Source organism: Protopterus annectens, chromosome 7.part1 (assembly GCF_019279795.1).
Source record: "Protopterus annectens isolate FY-2018-M chromosome 7.part1, PAN1.0, whole genome shotgun sequence".
NCBI lineage: Eukaryota > Metazoa > Chordata > Ceratodontiformes > Protopteridae > Protopterus > Protopterus annectens.
In genome coordinates this window covers 110,457,168-110,471,531 of record NC_056740.1, presented here as the reverse complement: position 1 = coordinate 110,471,531, position 14,364 = coordinate 110,457,168, and the positions used below count along the sequence as shown (strand labels likewise).

At 34.3% G+C, this 14,364-nt stretch overlaps 1 protein-coding gene across 1 annotated transcript in view; it reads left to right on the top strand.

The window, feature by feature from the left end:
- Positions 1-14,364, top strand: part of ERC2 (ELKS/RAB6-interacting/CAST family member 2) — a 6,021,505-nt gene that overhangs the window by 4,875,388 nt on the left and 1,131,753 nt on the right. The window lies entirely within an intron of this gene.

The window sequence follows — 14,364 nt, the reverse complement described above, 5'->3', positions numbered from 1 at the left end:
GTGGATCCTTAATATCACCTCTGTCATATATGGAAACAATAATTCTTAGATTCCAAAATCTCAGAAATTTAAAATTCTTAATATAACTCTTGGAATGTTAATAGTTGCACCCATTCATGCTTGCATCTCACACGGAACTCATTTCCTCTTCCATTGGGCCCAAATGCAAAACTGTATTTTAAAGTTTAAATATAATTTCCCTAATGCCATCTTACATTACTTGTATAATTTCAAGTAGAGTATCATAACATCCTTTTTTTTAAAATTTTGATTATCATCTGATCCTGCTTTACCTAAGCTAAATTTATTTTTAAAGAAGAACATGTAACTGCCTATCATCATTTGCCAGATCCCTGATTGTACTGAATGGCCGATAACAAGGGCAATCAATGCCCTGAATCTTCTGTTATACTTTGTCATTAATGTATTTACTGTATGCTAGCTACACTTATAGGTATATTGTTATTTATTTAATAACAGGCTGTTACCTTTCTTATCATTCCTTGTAATTACAATAACTGACTACCTCTCTAGTTTTTGCTACCATCTTATCCTTCTTCTGTAGGTGTGCTTCGGTCTCCAATATTCATCATCAAACCAGGTATCATTTTGTTCCCCTAATCTCTTCCTTGAGATAAATTGTGTATTTGTTTCAATATGGCTTTCCTATAGGGTATGCCATGTAATGAACCCATTTTGATTTGTTCATATTACCTTGTTTGTCATTCAAATACTTGCCAAATGTTTATCCAGACCTTGAAATAATTTTCATATTTACCTTTACTTTTTGATTCTGTAATTTATTTTTATTAATGTTCTAATCAACAGATTAAGGCACATGGACTGTCTTTAAGCTAAATCATCTGTGCATTTCATTAATGGTTCCTATATAATATGCTCTTTAATAAACATATTTGTTCACATTTTCTAATTTGTTAATGTGTAGTCAGAAAATCAACCACAATCATTTATTCTGAACTCTTTTCTCTACCACCATAACATACTTATTTTACTTATTCTTAATATCACTTGTAAACTCCTAGCCAGATATAATTACAAAATGAGACACTTCAGTGTCACCACAGTAGTTTTTATCATGGTATACAAACATGATGTAAGAGCAACATGTTTCAGTCACTGGATTCATTATAGAACTGTTCAGTTCATAACTAGCAATAGCTCATCTGTGGTATGTTATTAATAGGGTACATATTATAAAATGCTTTCATCAACTTTTGCTATCGTAATCCCTGAGACTGAAAAGTGACAATTTGTGAACAATGCCCTACCTCAAATTACAAGTTTAAAATGCAGCAAAAATATATTTTTATTTTATTTTATGTTACATTTGTTGACCGGGAGAGTCCGACTGGATACATGTCCATTTTCAGTGGAGGCCCAGGAAGAAAAGCTCCACAGATTAAGAACAAACAACTATGAGATTTCTACATAGCAAGCAAGTATTCATAGGAAAACACATGATTTAACAAGATTCCATGGTTTTAAAGTTACAAAGTACAATATTCATTGGTAGTCGCACATTTTAACAAAATTCCATAGTTTAAGTTAGAGCAAAGTAGTACTTAGAATGTACTGGTTTCCAATAATTACATTGATTGATACAAATGTATATAAAAGGGGGTTGGGAGTGGATGTTAGGGTTAGTTTTATGAGATGTGGTTGGGTTTAAAGTTGGAATGTGTATAATTGCTGATTGTTGGTGTGGGTGTTCGCAGGTGATGCACTAAAAGGAGGAGTCACGATTTTTCTTGAAGGGATAGAAGTGAAAAGGAGCACAAGAGTGGGTCAGAGGGTTTGTATAGGTAATGAGTTTCAAACTTTACTGATGTAGTTAGGGAACTGAGAGTCATCTGCTGTGTTATTGCTTTTATTCAATTTGATTAGTCTTTTATCACTAGGACGAAGTTGTCTGGTATTAGTTTGTAGTTTAAGTAGATTAGCTAGTGCTTATCACTATAGCACAGTTGTCTGGCATTAGTTTGTAGTTTAAGTAGATTAGATAGTGCTTATCACTAGAGCGACGTTGTCTGGTATTAGTTTGTAGTTTAAGAAGATTAGATGGTGTTTATCACTAGAGTGAAGTTGTCTGGTATTAGTTTGTAGTTTAAGTAGATTAGATAGTGTTTATCACTAGAGTGAAGTTGTCTGGTATTAGTTTGTAGTTTAAGTAGATTAGATAGTGCTTATCACTAGAGTGAAGTTGTCTGGTATTAGTTTGTAGTTTAAGTAGATTAGATAGTGTTTATCACTAGAGTGAAGTTGTCTGGTATTAGTTTGTAGTTTAAGTAGATTAGATAGTGCTTATCACTAGAGCAAAGTTGTCTGGTATTAGTTTGTAGTTTAAGTAGATTAGATAGTGCTTATCACTAGAGCAAAATTGTCTGGTATTAGTTTGTAGTTTAAGTAGGTTATATAGTGCTTATCAGTAGGGTGAAGTTATCTGGTATTAGTTTGTAGTTTAAGTAGATTAGATAGTGCTTATCACTAGAGCGAAGTTGTCTGGTATTAGTTTGTAGTTTAAGTAGATTAGATAGTGCTTATCACTAGAGCAAAGTTGTCTGGTATTAGTTTGTAGTTTAAGTAGATTTGATAGTGCTTATCACTAGAGCAAAGTTGTCTGGTATTAGTTTGTAGTTTAAGTAGGTTAGATGGTGCTTATCAATAGAGTGAAGTTGTCTGGTATTAGTTTGAAGTTTAAGTAGATTAGATAGTGCTTATCACTAGAGCGAAGTTGTCTGGTATTAGTTTGTAGGTTAAGTAGATTAGATAGTGCTTATCACTAGAGTGAAGTTGTCTGGTATTAGCTTGTAGTTTAAGAAGATTAGATAGTGCTTATCACTAGAGCAAAGTTGTCTGGTGTTAGTTTGTAATTATAGATTAGATAGTGCTTATCACTAGAGTGAAGTTGTCTGGTATTAGTTTGTAGTTTAAGTAGATTAGATAGTGCTTATCATTAGAGTGAAGTTGTCTGGTATTAGTTTGTAGTTTAATTAGATTAGATAGTGCTTATCACTAGAGTGAAGTTGCCTGGTATTAGTTTGTAGTTTATGTAGATTAGATAGTGCTTATCACTAGAGTGAAGTTGTCTGGTATTTGCAGTTTAAGTAGATTAGATAATGCTTATGACTAGAGTGAAGTTGTCTGGTATTAGTTTGTAGTTTAAGTAGATTAGATAGTGCTTATCACTAGAGTGAAGTTGTCTGGTATTAGTTTGTAGTTTAAGTAGATTAGATAATGCTTATCACTAGAGCGAAGTTGTCTAGTATTAGTTTGTAGTTTAATTAGATTAGATAGTGCTTATCACTAGAGTGAAGTTGTCTGCCATTAGTTTGTAGTTTAAGTAGATTAGATAGTGCTTATCACTAGAGTGAAGTTGTCTGGTATTAGTTTGAGTTTAAGTAGATTAGGTAGTGCTTATCACTAGAGTGAAGTTGTCTGGTATTAGTTTGTAGTTTAAGTAGATTAGATAGTGCTTATCACTAGAGTGAAGTTGTCTGGTATTAGCTTGTAGTTTAAGAAGATTAGATAGTGCTTATCACTAGAGCGAAGTTGTCTGGTGTTAGTTTGTAATTATAGATTAGATAGTGCTTATCACTAGAGTGAAGTTGTCTGGTATTAGTTTGTAGTTTAAGTAGATTAGATAGTGCTTATCACTAGAGTGAAGTTGTCTGGTATTAGTTTGTAGTTTAAGTAGATTAGATAGTGCTTATCACTAGAGTGAAGTTGTCTGGTATTAGTTTGTAGTTTAAGTAGATTAGATAGTGCTTATCACTAGAGTGAAGTTGTCTGGTATTTGTAGTTTAAGTTGATTAGATAATGCTTATCACTAGAGCGAAGTTGTCTAGTATTAGTTTCTAGTTTAAGTAGATTAGATAGTGCTGGGTTTTATCACTAGAGTGAAGTTGTCTGGTATTAGTTTGTAGTTTAAGTAGATTAGATAGTGCTTATCACTAGAGCAAAATTGTCTGGTATTAGTTTGTAGTTTAAGTAGGTTAGATAGTGCTTATCAATAGAGTGAAGTTGTCTGGTATTAGTTTGCAGTTTAAGTAGATTAGATAGCGCTTATCACTAGAGCAAAGTTGTCTAGTATTAGTTTGTAGTTTAAGTAGATTAGATAGTGCTTATCACTAGAGTGAAGTTGTCTGCCATTAGTTTGTAGTTTAAGTAGATTAGATAGTGCTTATCACTAGAGTGAAGTTGTCTGGTATTAGTTTGAGTTTAAGTAGATTAGGTAGTGCTTATCACTAGAGTGAAGTTGTCTGGTATTAGTTTGTAGTTTAAGTAGATTAGATAATGCTTATCACTAGAGTGAAGTTGTCTAGTATTAGTTTGTAGTTTAATTAGATTAGATAGTGCTTATCACTAGAGTGAAGTTGTCTGCCATTAGTTTGTAGTTTAAGTAGATTAGATAGTGCTTATCACTAGAGTGAAGTTGTCTGGTATTAGTTTGAGTTTAAGTAGATTAGGTAGTGCTTATCACTAGAGTGAAGTTGTCTGGTATTAGTTTGTAGTTTAAGTAGATTAGATAGTGCTTATCACTAGAGTGAAGTTGTCTGGTATTAGTTTGTAGTTTAAGTAGATTAGATAGTGCTTATCACTAGAGTGAAGTTGTCTGGTATTAGCTTGTAGTTTAAGAAGATTAGATAGTGCTTATCACTAGAGCGAAGTTGTCTGGTGTTAGTTTGTAATTATAGATTAGATAGTGCTTATCACTAGAGTGAAGTTGTCTGGTATTAGTTTGTAGTTTAAGTAGATTAGATAGTGCTTATCACTAGAGTGAAGTTGTCTGGTATTAGTTTGTAGTTTAAGTAGATTAGATAGTGCTTATCACTAGAGTGAAGTTGTCTGGTATTAGTTTGTAGTTTAAGTAGATTAGATTGTGCTTATCACTAGAGTGAAGTTGTCTGGTATTAGTTTGTAGTTTAATTAGATTAGATAGTGCTTATCACTAGAGTGAAGTTGCCTGGTATTAGTTTGTAGTTTATGTAGATTAGATAGTGCTTATCACTAGAGTGAAGTTGTCTGGTATTTGCAGTTTAAGTAGATTAGATAATGCTTATGACTAGAGTGAAGTTGTCTGGTATTAGTTTGTAGTTTAAGTAGATTAGATAGTGCTTATCACTAGAGTGAAGTTGTCTGGTATTAGTTTGTAGTTTAAGTAGATTAGATAATGCTTATCACTAGAGCGAAGTTGTCTAGTATTAGTTTGTAGTTTAATTAGATTAGATAGTGCTTATCACTAGAGTGAAGTTGTCTGCCATTAGTTTGTAGTTTAAGTAGATTAGATAGTGCTTATCACTAGAGTGAAGTTGTCTGGTATTAGTTTGAGTTTAAGTAGATTAGGTAGTGCTTATCACTAGAGTGAAGTTGTCTGGTATTAGTTTGTAGTTTAAGTAGATTAGATAGTGCTTATCACTAGAGTGAAGTTGTCTGGTATTAGTTTGTAGTTTAAGTAGATTAGATAGTGCTTATCACTAGAGTGAAGTTGTCTGGTATTAGCTTGTAGTTTAAGAAGATTAGATAGTGCTTATCACTAGAGCGAAGTTGTCTGGTGTTAGTTTGTAATTATAGATTAGATAGTGCTTATCACTAGAGTGAAGTTGTCTGGTATTAGTTTGTAGTTTAAGTAGATTAGATAGTGCTTATCACTAGAGTGAAGTTGTCTGGTATTAGTTTGTAGTTTAAGTAGATTAGATAGTGCTTATCACTAGAGTGAAGTTGTCTGGTATTAGTTTGTAGTTTAAGTAGATTAGATAGTGCTTATCACTAGAGTGAAGTTGTCTGGTATTTGTAGTTTAAGTTGATTAGATAATGCTTATCACTAGAGCGAAGTTGTCTAGTATTAGTTTCTAGTTTAAGTAGATTAGATAGTGCTGGGTTTTATCACTAGAGTGAAGTTGTCTGGTATTAGTTTGTAGTTTAAGTAGATTAGATAGTGCTTATCACTAGAGCAAAATTGTCTGGTATTAGTTTGTAGTTTAAGTAGGTTAGATAGTGCTTATCACTAGAGTGAAGTTGTCTGGTATTAGTTTGCAGATTAAGTAGATTAGATAGTGCTTATCACTAGAGCAAAGTTGTCTAGTATTAGTTTGTAGTTTAAGTAGATTAGATAGTGCTTATCACTAGAGTGAAGTTGTCTGCCATTAGTTTGTAGTTTAAGTAGATTAGATAGTGCTTATCACTAGAGTGAAGTTGTCTGGTATTAGTTTGAGTTTAAGTAGATTAGGTAGTGCTTATCACTAGAGTGAAGTTGTCTGGTATTAGTTTGTAGTTTAAGTAGATTAGATAATGCTTATCACTAGAGTGAAGTTGTCTGGTATTAGTTTGTAGTTTAAGTAGATTAGATAGTGCTTATCACCAGAGTGAAGTTGTCTGGTATTAATTTGTAGTTTTAGTAGATTAGATAGTGCTTATCACTAGAGTGAAGTTGTCTGGTATTAGTTTGTAGTTTAAGTAGATTAGATAGTGCTTATCACTATAGTGAAGTTGCCTGGTATTAGTTTGTAGTTTATGTAGATTAGATAGTGCTTATCACTAGAGTGAAGTTGTCTGGTATTTGTAGTTTAAGTTGATTAGATAATGCTTATCACTCGAGCGAAGTTGTCTATTATTAGTTTGTAGTTTAAGTAGATTAGATAGTGCTGGGTTTTATCACTAGAGTGAATTTGTCTGGTATTAGTTTGTAGTTTAAGTAGATTAGATAGTGCTTATCAATAGAGCAAAGTTGTCTGGTATTAGTTTGTAGTTTAAGTAGGTTAGATAGTGCTTATCAATAGAGTGAAGTTGTCTGGTATTAGTTTGCAGTTTAAGTAGATTAGATAGTGCTTATCACTAGAGTGAAGTTGTCTGGTATTAGTTTGTAGTTTAAGTAGATTAGATAGTGCTTATCACTCGAGTGAAGTTGTCTGGTATTAGTTTGTAGTTTAAGTAGATTAGATAGTGCTTATCACTAGAGTGAAGTTGCCTGGTATTAGTTTGTAGTTTATGTAGATTAGATAGTGCTTATCACTAGAGTGAAGTTGTCTGGTATTTGTAGTTTAAGTAGATTAGATAATGCTTATGACTAGAGTGAAGTTGTCTGGTATTAGTTTGTAGTTTAAGTAGATTAGATAGTGCTTATCACTAGAGTGAAGTTGTCTGGTATTAGTTTGTAGTTTAAGTAGATTAGTGCTTATCACTAGAGCGAAGTTGTCTAGTATTAGTTTGTAGTTTAAGTAGATTAGATAGTGCTTATCACTAGAGTGAAGTTGTCCGCCATTAGTTTGTAGTTTAAGTAGATTAGATAGTGCTTATCACTAGAGTGAAGTTGTCTGGTATTAGTTTGAGTTTAAGTAGATTAGGTAGTGCTTATCACTAGAGTGAAGTTGTCTGGTATTAGTTTGTAGTTTAAGTAGATTAGATAGTGCTTATCACTAGAGTGAAGTTGTCTGGTATTAGTTTGTAGTTTAAGAAGATTAGATAGTGCTTATCACTAGAGCGAAGTTGTCTGGTGTTAGTTTGTAATTATAGATTAGACAGTGCTTATCACTAGAGTGAAGTTGTCTGGTCTTAGTTTGTAGTTTAAGTAGATTAGATAGTGCTTATCACTAGAGTGAAGTTGCCTGGTATTAGTTTGTAGTTTCTGTAGATTAGATAGTGCTTATCACTAGAGTGAAGTTGTCTGGTATTTGTAGTTTAAGTAGATTAGATAATGCTTATGACTAGAGTGAAGTTGTCTGGTATTAGTTTGTAGTTTAAGTAGATTAGATAGTGCTTATCACTAGAGTGAAGTTGTCTGGTATTAGTTTGTAGTTTAAGTAGATTAGATAGTGCTTATCATTAGAGCGAAGTTGGCTAGTATTAGTTTGTAGTTTAATTAGATTAGATAGTGCTTATCACTAGAGTGAAGTTGTCTGCCATTAGTTTGTAGTTTAAGTAGATTAGATAGTGCTTATCACTAGAGTGAAGTTGTCTGGTATTAGTTTGAGTTTAAGTAGATTCGGTAGTGCTTATCACTAGAGTGAAGTTGTCTGGTATTAGTTTGTAGTTTAAGTAGATTAGATAGTGCTTATCACTAGAATGAAGTTGTCTGGTATTAGTTTGTAGTTTAAGTAGATTAGATAGTGCTTATCACTAGAGTGAAGTTGTCTGGTATTAGTTTGTAGTTTAAGTAGATTAGATAGTGCTTATCACTAGAGTGAAGTTGTCTGGTATTTGTAGTTTAAGTTGATTAGATAATGCTTAGCACTAGAGCAAAGTTGTCTAGTATTAGTTTGTAGTTTAAGTAGATTAGATAGTGCTGGGTTTTATCACTAGAGTGAATTTGTCTGGTATTAGTTTGTAGTTTAAGTAGATTTGATAGTGCTTATCACTAGAGCAAAGTTGTCTGGTATTAGTTTGTAGTTTAAGTAGGTTAGATAGTGCTTATCAATAGAGTGAAGTTGTCTGGTATTAGTTTGCAGTTTAAGTAGATTAGATAGTGCTTATCACTAGAGCAACGTTGTCTAGTATTAGTTTGTAGTTTAAGTAGATTAGATAGTGCTTATCACTAGAGTGAAGTTGTCTGCCATTAGTTTGTAGTTTAAGTAGATTAGATAGTGCTTATCACTAGAGTGAAGTTGTCTGGTATTAGTTTGAGTTTAAGTAGATTAGGTAGTGCTTATCACTAGAGTGAAGTTGTCTGGTATTAGTTTGTAGTTTAAGTAGATTAGATAGTGCTTATCACTAGAGTGAAGTTGTCTGGTATTAGTTTGTAGTTTAAGTAGATTTGATAGTGCTTATCACTATAGTGAAGTTGCCTGGTATTAGTTAGTAGTTTATGTAGATTAGATAGTGCTTATCACTAGAGTGAAGTTGTCTGGTATTTGTAGTTTAAGTTGATTAGATAATGCTTATCACTAGAGCGAAGTTGTCTAGTATTAGTTTGTAGTTTAAGTAGATTCGATAGTGCTGGGTTTTATCAGTAAAGTGAAGTTGTCTGCTATTAGTTTGTAGTTTAAGTAGATTAGATAGTTCTTATCACTAGAGCAAAATTGTCTGGTATTAGTTTGTAGTTTAAGTAGGTTAGATAGTGCTTATCACTAGGGTGAAGTTGTCTGGTATTAGTTTGTAGTTTAAGTAGATTAGATAGTGCTTATCACTAGAGCGAAGTTGTCTTGTATTAGTTTGTAGTTTAAGTAGATTAGATAGTGCTTATCACTAGAGTGAAGTTGTCTGGTATTAGTTTGTAGTTTAAGTAGATTAGATAGTGCTTATCACTAGAGTGAAGTTGTCTGGTATTAGTTTGTAGTTTATGTAGATTAGATAGTGCTTATCACTAGAGTGAAGTTGTCTGGTATTTGTAGTTTAAGTAGATTAGATAATGCTTATGACTAGAGTGAAGTTGTCTGGTATTAGTTTGTAGTTTAAGTAGATTAGATAGTGCTTATCACTAGAGTGAAGTTGTCTGGTATTAGTTTGTAGTTTAAGTAGATTAGTGCTTATCACTAGAGCGAAGTTGTCTAGTATTAATTTGTAGTTTAAGTAGATTAGATAGTGCTTATCACTAGAGTGAAGTTGTCTGCCATTAGTTTGTAGTTTAAGTAGATTAGATAGTGCTTATCACTAGAGTGAAGTTGTCTGGTATTAGTTTGAGTTTAAGTAGATTAGGTAGTGCTTATCACTAGAGTGAAGTTGTCTGGTATTAGTTTGTAGTTTAAGTAGATTAGATAGTGCTTATCACTAGAGTGAAGTTGTCTGGTATTAGTTTGTAGTTTAAGTAGATTAGATAGTGCTTATCACTAGAGTGAAGTTGTCTGGTATTAGTTTGTAGTTTAAGTAGATTAGATAGTGCTTATCACTAGAGTGAAGTTGTCTGGTATTAATTTGTAGTTTTAGTAGATTAGATAGTGCTTATCACTAGAGTGAAGTTGTCTGGTATTAGTTTGTAGTTTAAGTAGATTAGATAGTGCTTATCACTATAGTGAAGTTGCCTGGTGTTAGTTTGTAGTTTATGTAGATTAGATAGTGCTTATCACTAGAGTGAAGTTGTCTGGTATTTGTAGTTTAAGTTGATTAGATAATTCTTATCACTAGAGTGAAGTTGTCTGGTATTAGTTTGTAGTTTAAGTAGATTAGATAGTGCTGGGTTTTATCACTAGAGTGAATTTGTCTGGTATTAGTTTGTAGTTTAAGTAGATTAGATAGTGCTTATCACTAGAGTGAAGTTGTCTGGTATTAGTTTGTAGTTTAATTAGATTAGATAGTGCTTATCACTAGAGCGAAATTGTCTGGTATTAGTTTTTAGTTTAAGTAGATTAGATAGCGCTTATCACTAGAGTAAAGTTGTCTGGTATTAGTTTGTAGTTTAAGTAGATTAGATAGTGCTTATCATCAGAGTGAAGGTGTCTGGTATTAGTTTGTAGTTTAAGTAGACTAGATAGTGCTTATCACTAGAGTGAAGTTGTCTGGTATTTGTTTGTAGTTTAAGTAGATTAGATAGTGCTTATCACTAGAGTGAAGTTGTCTTGTATTAGTTTGTAATTTAAGTAGATTAGATAGTGCTTATCACTAGAGTGAAGTTGTCTGGTATTAGTTTGTATTTTAAGTAGATTAGATAGTGCTTATCACTAGAGCAAAGTTGTCTGGTATTGGTTTGTAGTTTAAGTAGATTCGATAATGCTGTTTTTTTTTTCAGGAAGTAGTAGGAGTTTATGGGCAAATGAAAGCTGATGGAATGAGAGGAGATTTGGGAATTCAAGCCAGTTTAGTTGATTTATTGATTGACCATGGTGGGCATGGTAGGGGGCACCAGTAGCACATTTGGCAATTTGATTGTAGCACATGTTAACCTTGACCATTTCAGTTTTGGGTAGGTTGGTGAAGATGGGAGCGGCATAGAATAGTGTGGAGAAGAGGTGGGTTTGAGCTATGGTTATTCTAGCAGGTTGGGTTAGAAATGGTTTGTTTTTGTAAAGACTGCCCCTTTTTGTGAATGTTTTTAATAGTTTGATGTATATGTAGATCAAACTTGAGGTTGTTGTCATTGGTCTCTCCTAACAGTTTAGTATGAGTGTCTGGAGTGATGATAATCCCATCTGTGGACACAATATTGAATGTGTTGGGCATTGAGATTGGTTTGTCTGGTTTAAATAGCAACAGTTTGGTCTTTTTGGGATTAAGTAATAGGTTTTTGTTAAGAAACTAGGTTTCTGTAATTTGGAAGTTTTTTGGGTAATGGAGAAGAGTTTGTGTGGGTTGTTGGCTGAGCAGACTAATGTTGAGTCATCAGCATATTGTATAACAGTTGCATCTTGGCATATGTTGTGGAGATCATTAATGAAGATGGAGAATAGAAGGGGTCCCAGAATGGACCCTTATGGGACTCCTGTGGTAATAGGCAGCAGTGAGGATAGGTTGCTGTCCCCTCTAACTGCTTGTTGTCTATCCTGTAGATAGTTTTGGAACCAGTATAGTGTGTGATCACTAAGGCTAAGATTAGTAAGGGTGTGGAGTAGTTTGGGATGGTTGACCATATCGAAGGCTTTTGACAGGTCCAAGAATATGGTAGATGTTAGTTTGCCTAAGTGCCTGTTTTGGTTGATGAGGTTTGTAAAGGAAAGAAGAGTTGTGGTTGTACTGTGGGCAGGGCGGAATCCATGCTTGGTAAGAGAGAGAAGTTGGTTAAGTAGGTATGTCATAAGTTGGTAATGTATACATTTTTCAAGAATTTTTGCTAGTGGGGACAGGATGGCAATAGGGTGATAGTTGGTGAGGTCAGTGGATGTTCCCCATTTATGTAAAGGGATTATGTAGGAGGTTTTCCAGATTTGTGGGATGGTGTTTTCTGACATAGATCTGTTAAGTAGAATAGAGATTGGGTAGGTAAGTTCATTAACAGCCAACAGAAGGTATTCTGCTGGGATGCCATCCACTGCTAGGGTAGTACGTTTAAGTTTGGATAGTAATTGTTTGACATAATTGGTAGGGATGGGTTGGGACTGGAAGGTAGTTTGGGGACTGACTGCAGGTTTGGGGATATTGGCAGTAGTAGTAGTAGTGGTTTGTTGTTGAACTAGTTTAGAGATGGTTTCTATGAAGTATTTGTTGAATGATTCAGGTATGTCGGTGATTTCGCCTGTGGAGGTTGGCAATGGGGTGAAGGGTTTGCTGGGGTGAAGTAGTTTATTTATTCCTGCCCAGAATTTTTTGGGGTTGCTTTGATGCCTGTTTTACAGATGTAGGAAATAATTATTTTTATCCGGGAGAAGAGATTTTTTGGTTTTGTTTCTAAGTTTTTGGAATTGTTATCTATTTGTTGAAGTTTGTGTGGCTCTCCAGTGATGCCAAGCTCTGTTCCTTTGAGAAATCTTATTTTTAGTCTCTTTGGTGATCCAGGGGACAGTATTAATTTTAACTTTTGTGGTACGAGGTGGGGCATGGGCATCTAGGATTTTTAGAAAAGTGTTGTTGAATTAGATTACAGCTTCTTCTAGGAGGTACTTATTTTAGTATGTTCCAATTATGGTATTTTAGTTCGAGTTTGAATTTGTTTGGGTCAAAATTATTTTCGTTCTGGGTAGTTTGTATTACTGGGGTAGAGTTAGCATGGATTTTGTAGTTTAGAAAGAAGGTTGGTTGGTAGTCACTAAGGGTGTCCAGAAGGACTCCTGCTTGGTATGGAGTACTTGTCTTATCAAGATCCAATCTAGGAGACTTTCTTTGATTTTAGCATTTCCTAGTCTAGTGCTAGACTGAATGACTTAGGTTCATGGGTTCATAGGTGTGTACTAGGCTAATGGTCTTCAAGCCTCACCCCCAAAAATTGCCCAGGCACTGTGCCACCCGATGTTAGTTCACAGTGCCCCTATCCAGTAGGGCAACTGGAGTGATCCCTGGGGTGAACTTTCTATTACTCATCCACTCATCAATATTTCTCTTGAAGAGGGCCAGCGAGGTGCTTTGCTTGACATGAAAGGGAAGCTTATTCCAGAGTATAGGCAGTCTTAGGGAGATGAACCTGTCCCTTCAGCATGTTGTGTTAATTATGGTAATAAGGTTGTGATCTCTGGAACATGTGGCACAGGGGGATTGAGATTTCTTTAGGTGTAGCATTTCAAGTAAGGCTGGGTCTGACATGGCTTTGTAAGTCAAGCAGAAATCACCTCTAAGTAGACGATAAGAGGCTGAAAACAGCTGATGTTTCTTGAGTCTGTCCATCTGTGGGGAGTTCCTTAAGTAAATCTTTTTGCCTCCTCTTTGAACAATCAACTGGCAAGATTGTGTTCTAGGACTCCATGCATGAAGGCCTGAAAGACTGCTGTCTTTTCTTTTCTTTGGACAGGATTGTTCTTGTATACTTTTCCACCCTTTCCACTAATATCCAGGGTACTTCTGAAGATTCAGAAGGAATCACCCAGTATCTATCTGGGCTGCACAGTGGTTAACGTTGTCACCACACAGCAGGAGACTTGGGAGAATTTGTAGAGATTAATATGGCTGGTGGGGTTAGTAGTTGTGCAAGTGTTCCAGATAATATTAAAGTCACCTAGGATGATGGTTTCTTGAGGAAGATTTTGATTAACCCAGTGTAGGACGGATTCTAGAGAGGGAATATTTTTGACTGGTGGTATATAGCCAGTGATAACATTGACTGAATTTTTGTCGCTAAGTTGGAGTTTGGCTAGGAGAAGTTCAGAGGTACTGAAGGAAGGGATTGGAGGATTAACAGTACACATTTTTAGGTTGTTTTTGTAAAGTAATGCTACCCCACCCCCTTAAAATAACAAATGCCGGCAGTAAATATCTTTATTCTGAATATCAGAGAGTTATATTATCTACTCAATAGTAATGGTTCATTCATTTTACTACTAAAGATGAACTAGATATAAGGTTAATTTAAAAAACATATCTTTTGAATTGTCTTAATAACTATGTGTTTTCACACCATCACCTTTTCAGAAAAAACTGTAAAGAAGAGGCTAGCAGTCGGCAATGTTTTCTAGAAATAGCCCCTCTTTAACTAACATAGCAGATATACCTCTCCCAGCTATAAGGGAACATCAGGGGGCAAGTAGGTTCACTAAAATTAAAGCCTGTTTATTGCCAGGTGTGTGTGAGTTAAAGCTGTAAAATGTTTTAACCATTTTCTGGGTTTCATCAACCTCGTCTCTGTTTTTGTTGGTGTCTTTAACTTTCGGTGCCCAAAAATCTGCTGCACCTAATAAACCTAGTATATCATATGTTGCAATTTTTCACTTCACAACTTCAGCATAATGACATGGTGATAAAGATTTTTCATAAAAAAATATTGCTCCACTAGTCATATTAAATATAGTAGGATACATGAGCCAAGATATTTTTCCCATGACTTAATTAATTCTTAAA